The sequence below is a fragment of the Muntiacus reevesi genome, chromosome 1 (genome assembly GCF_963930625.1).
Source record: "Muntiacus reevesi chromosome 1, mMunRee1.1, whole genome shotgun sequence".
NCBI classification, from domain to species: Eukaryota; Metazoa; Chordata; class Mammalia; order Artiodactyla; family Cervidae; genus Muntiacus; species Muntiacus reevesi.
The window spans coordinates 72898615-72904639 of NC_089249.1; the positions used below are offsets into that span (position 1 = coordinate 72898615).

At 40.6% G+C, this 6025-nt stretch overlaps 1 non-coding gene across 1 annotated transcript; it reads right to left on the reverse strand.

The window, feature by feature from the left end:
* Nucleotides 1–1580: 1580 nt before the first annotated feature.
* Nucleotides 1581–1653, reverse strand: TRNAG-UCC (transfer RNA glycine (anticodon UCC)). The gene has a single exon. It is a non-coding gene; the product is annotated as a tRNA-Gly (tRNA).
* Between the last annotated feature and the right edge of the window lie 4372 nt (nt 1654–6025).

A 6025-nucleotide genomic window follows, 5' to 3' on the forward strand; every position in this document is an offset into this window, starting at 1 on the left:
ATCTTGATAGGTTGGGGAGGAGTAGTCAGTTTTTCAAATAAAGAGAGATGTGAATCAGTAGGGCCAAGGGGAAGACTGTGGTACCTCCTTATAGGAACAGGCCTCAATAAATTGTGCCTTAGGGTATCCATGCCCCTGGGTTCACAATGACTTTATACTCAGCCATAAGACTTACTTTGATCAGTGGAACATCATCACATGTGATGCAAGTCGAGACTTGATAGTGCTTTTACACTGGTCTTTGTCTTCTTGGAAGCTGCCCTGAGATCACCACGCTGTGAAGAAATGTAATGAGGGACCATGTGGAGAGATAAACCCAGTCACCTAAAACTGTCCCAGTTTAACCCTGAACCCAGTCAACCCATCAGCTAAATGTGGCTTCATGAGTGAGCCCAGGCCAGTAAAGAATGACCCTAATACTCACAGAATCATAACATATAATAAATAATTGTTTTAAGCCATTAATTTTGGGATGGCTTATTAGGTAGCAATAAATGACCAATATAGGTGTTTATTACTAAGATTCCGGCTATATCTAGTAAATTATAGAAAAGGAGGATGCAGTAGATTGGGTTACAAGGATTTCTGAAAGTCACTGATACTATCTCCATACCTTTGTGTACAAGTTGAAGAACAAATGATGGAGAGAAGATAATGTATTATAGGTGTGTGACACATTATCTCCACAGCTGTATATAAAGATGCTGAGTTATAGATGAAGTCCTTGATGAACGTGTGGCAGAATGGAGGAATGAGAATGGGAACAGGGAGATCCGGTGCAATTGTAATTCTAAAACTTAACTTTGGGCAAGTTATCTAGCATCTCAAAATATTTGTTTCTGTACCTGTGAAATAAGAGTTACGGTGTATATTTTATGTGATTACTATAAGGATTAATGGAGATAATATGTATAAAAATATGCTGTGCAATGCCTGGCGCATGGTAGGTGTTCTTGAGTTGAGTTCACTCTCTTCACTATGTAATATTTCATTGAGGAATCCATTTGGACCTTGGCCATGGGATAGTGGAACAGCAATTTCAGGATTAGGAAAACTGGGGAAATTGGTTCCATGATAGCAGGGTTAGGGATCTATAAACCGACTCCAGGGATAGGGCAGAATTTCTGAACTGATTTGTCTTCAGGGTTCTTTTATATGTGCGTTCATTGATTTTTGTAGCAGCACATTGTGTACCAGCTGAGTCTTTGGAACACCCTTCCTCTCTCACTTGTCAAAATAACCTGTTCTTAGTCCCATTTCCTTAAGGTCCTGCTGAAGTGCCTCTTTGTCTTACAGTTGTTCTTGAACTATGAATTCCACTCAGAAGTAGAGTCAGTAAGTTGTCTCTGACACAATTCAGGACGCACAAAAGAGGATACCCCTTTTGTGAGAAAATGGTGATCTTACTTCTGGATTGTCAATGTTATCAACCCAGGCAAAGGCAATGTTTAATTACTCAGATGGTTTGGTCTCAAAAAATGTAAAAGAGGACCCAGCTGGGCACTACATTTAGGACATTTCTATCTATCTATCTATCTACCTATCTATCATTTTTGGTCATACTAAATGTAGGATCTTAGTTCCCTGACCAGGGATCAAACCTATGTCCACTGCATTGGAAACGCAGTGTCTTAACCACTGGACCACCAGGGAAGTCCCCCATTTAGGGCAATTCTAAAACAAGGTACCAGGGGAATTCATGGCCAGTTGGAAGGGCACCAAGGCTACCGATGAGTTGCCGACTTCAGTCTAGTACCTATTTGAACTCTGTTGGCCTTCGGGGTAGTTTGTGGTAGCAAGAGGTGATCACTATGGTATACTGGGAAAAAAGTTAATTACTGTCAAAACATAACCAGAAACTATAAAACTCCTAGAGGAGAACATAGGCAAAACACTCTCCGACATAAATCACAGCAAGATCTTCTATGACCCACCTCCCAGAATATTGGAAGTAAAAGCAAAAATAAAGAAATGGGACCTAATGAAGCTTAAAAGCTTTTGCACAACAAAGAAAACTATAAGTAAGGTGAAAAGACAGCCCTCAGATTGGGAGAAAATAATAGCAAATGAGGAAACAAAGGATTAATCTCAAAAATATACAAGCAACTCCTGAAGCTCAATTCCAGAAAAATAAATGACCCAATCAAAAAATGGGCCAAAGAATTAAACAGACATTTCTCCAAAGAAGACATATAGATGGCTAACAAACACATGAAAAGATGCTCAACATCACTCATTATCAGAGAAATGCAAATCAAAACCACAATGAGGTGCCATTACACGCCAGTCAGGATGGCTGCTATCCAAAAGTCTATAAGCAATAAATGCTGGAGAGGGTGTGGAGAAAAGGGAACCCTCTTACACTGTTGGTGGGAATGCAAACTAGTACAGCCACTATGGAAAACAGTGTGGAGATTTCTTAAAAAACTGGAAATAGAACTGCCATATGACCCAGCAATCCCACTTCTGGGTATACACACTGAGGAATCCAGATCTGAAAGAGACACGTGCACCCCAATGTTCATTGCAGCACTGTTTATAACAGCCAGGACATGGAAGCAACCTAGATGCCCATCAGCAGAGGAATGGATAAGGAAGCTGTGGTACATATACACCATGGAATATTACTCAGCCGTTAAAAAGAATTCATTTGAATCAGTTCTGATGAGATGGATGAAACTGAAGCCCATTATACAGAGTGAAGTAAGCCAGAAGGATAAAGAACATTACAGCATACTAACACATATATATGGAATTTAGAAAGATGGTAATGATAACCCTATATGCAAAACAGAAAAAGAGACACAGAAGTACAGAACAGACTTTTGAACTCTGTGGGAGAAGGTGAGGGTGGGATGTTTCAAAAGAACAGCCTGTATGTTATCTATGGTGAAACAGATCACCAGCCCAGGTGGGATGCATGAGTCAAGTGCTCGGGCCTGGTGGGCTGGGAAGACCCAGAGGAGTCAGGTGGAGAGGGAGGTGGGAGGGGGGATCGGGATGGGGAATGCGTGTAACTCTATGGCTGATTCATATCAATGTATGACAAAACCCACTGAAAAAAAAAAAAAAGTAAAAAAAAAGAGAAAACATAAAATGGTGGAAGAAAAAAAGTAGAAGCTCTTCCACGGCAGGGAATGAGAATAATTCTTAAGTCCCCTTGAGAAGGAAATTCATCCATTACAAAGTTCCTCAAAATAATGTTCATGACACATGGGAGACTTGGGAGGGGGCGAGTGGGTACTTTAACAACCTTTACTTTTCCCCCAACCCACTTGCTGAGTTTCAGGCTGGTCTTGTCTTTGGTTTCCTTTTGTTGATTTTGGTTTTGAATTTCCATTTGGTAAGCAACTTTTAATGCATCAGATGCTGTGCTAGGTATTTTACTAATTAATCAAAGTATTAATTTATTTATTTGGCTGTGTTGGGTCTTAGCTGTGGCAGTCAGGGTCTTCATTGTGGCATGCAGGATCTTTCCTTGTGGTGCACTGGCTTCTCTAGTTGGGGTGTGTGGGCCTAGTTGCCCCCACAGCATGTGGGATCCTAGTTTGCCCCCCAGGGGTCAAACTTGTGTCCCTTGCATTGGAAGGTGGAGTCTTAACCACTGGTCCACAAGGGGCATCCCTGTGCTAGGTATTTTAATATCTGTTTTTCTATTTGATCATCATGACTGTTCTACATTGGAGATATTGTTTTCCACTTTATAAATGATTTGACTTGGAAAGATTTGAAAGCAAGTTTGCCTGACTGTGAGGATTTTGTTCATTCCCTGCACCATGGTGATAGGTAGGGCAGCTGCAAGGCCTTCAAGTCAAGAACAATTACATGAATTGTTCTCTCTCTTTGGGAGAACGAGTCTCATCTCCAGTTAGATTCTGGTTTTACTTCCTCATGTAGTACTTTGATTACAAACTGCTTTCTGAAGACTTACCACTACCTGAACTGCTCAAATTCTGCTCTGATTGGGAGCTAATTGGTTTACTCTCATTAATTTTACCTGGTTGAAGCCTGCCTTCCCCCGATTTTCAGAAAAGGACAGTATTGCTCTATCAAGTCATAAAGACATTATTTTGGTAGACTTTTCATATAAATGTTGTGCTGGTTTTGTCTTTCATAAATTATAGTTCTGTTTTTTAATCCCTGACTAATATTTTCTATGAGGAACAAGGTTGGACTTAGGTAAAATATTCCATCACTAACCTTGCTATTATCTGTTGGAAACATCTGTCAAGAATAGCTTTAACATTGCTTATAGATATAACTGACCTTGATTTGGTGTTTGTGCATAAAAACTAGTAATGTCTAGTATATCAGTCAGTGCTTGTAAAGAGATAGTCCATACAAACTGAATAACAAAAGAGAAGTTAGGAAAGGAACTATATACAAAGGTATGGGCAAGGTTAAGGAAAAACCTTCAAGGGTTGTTGTAGTACTTTGGGTACACTGCAACTCACAAGCCCGAGTGATCAAAGAAAGTGAGGGTTTACTGAACTTCGAAGAGTACAGTTATATAGAGAAGGCTGCCTGACACAGAGAACCTTTGTTTAGGGAATGAAATCAACCCCCCAGTGGCCAGGCAGGGAGGGAATGGGGGACAGATAGTCTAACCTTTCTGTCTTCTCATCCTCTCATCTCCTGCTAGTGCCTCCCATTGGCTGAACTCCTCCAGAAGTCAGAGGGAAAGGGAGCTTATTGATGCAGCTCAGACAGGTCAGCCTTCTGGGGGCATGAAGCGGTGGGGGAGAAGTGTGGAGAGGAGATGGAGAAGGCCAAATGGAAGACGTTCAACACAGCTGGGATGCAAGATCTGATAACTAATGTTTATGTTCAACCTGAGCTTTCGACCACTGCAAACATACACGAGAACGGTCTAATAGATCAGATACTAATTTCAGTATTCAAGAAATGGGAATGTGTTCTGCCTCTGCTTCCTCCAGTCCTTATTTCTAATTTGTTTCTTAATGATTTGAAACAATTTGTGCATGATCTAACTGCATATACCTCTATTATGAAAAGTATAAAAATAACTATTCTCTATGCTGGTGATATAATTTTATTGTTACTAACCAGAAATGGCCTCTCTGTCTTACTGGAAAACAGAGTGGCTTGATTTCAACTTCTCTAAATCCCAAATCATCATTTTTGGCAGGTAGTATATTCAATCTAATTGCCTTATATCTAATGCTTATATATAGCCAGCCAACTTTTTCAGCTACTTAGGGGACATCTCACAACCATTTTCATTTGGTGGTTTCACTAGAAAATTATGCTACTTAAAAGCAGATATTTCTTGGGTACATTATTGATATTTGTTTCTGAGGCCCAGGAGATTGGTGAAATCTATTTTGAAAATGTTTTCAGGCACAAAGTGTAACATGCATGTCTGTTCAATATATTTTGGTTGAATGAAAGAGTGAGGGGATTTACTTTGTAACTTGGATTTTTATCTTTCTTTCCTTCAGCTGTTTTTAGAAAACAGTTTTTGCAAACCATCTTGAAGGAAATTTTAGTTTTGCTAAAATTCAGTGGTAGATCTTCCACTGAAAATCCCCACATGGAGGCTGGGGTGGCTGGCTATTTGGGTCTTGATTGCATGCGTGTATGTTCAGTCACTCTGTCATGTCCAGCTCTTTGATACCTCACGGACTGTAGTCAGTCAGGCTCTGCTGTGCATGGGATTATCCTGGCAAGAATACTGCAGTGGGTTGCCATTTTCTCCTCCATGGGATCTTCCTGACCCAGGGTTCGTACCCAAGTCCCCTGTGGCTCCTGCATTGGCAGTAGATTCTGTACCATTGAGGCACTTGGCAAGTCCTTGGGTCTTGGTTAGGAGCCTTCATTCACTGTAAAGGACGAGAGGCTTCCTTGAGTCTATGTCCTGCCCTGTGGACTGTTAAGGTGCATGGGACTCTTCTTTATTACCATTACAGGTTTCATGCAACACATCCTCTTGTCAAATGTTAAAATTTGGACATTTCTGCTGCCTGGTGCCTACCAAGAGCTTAATGAGATGGCTGAGTAATTC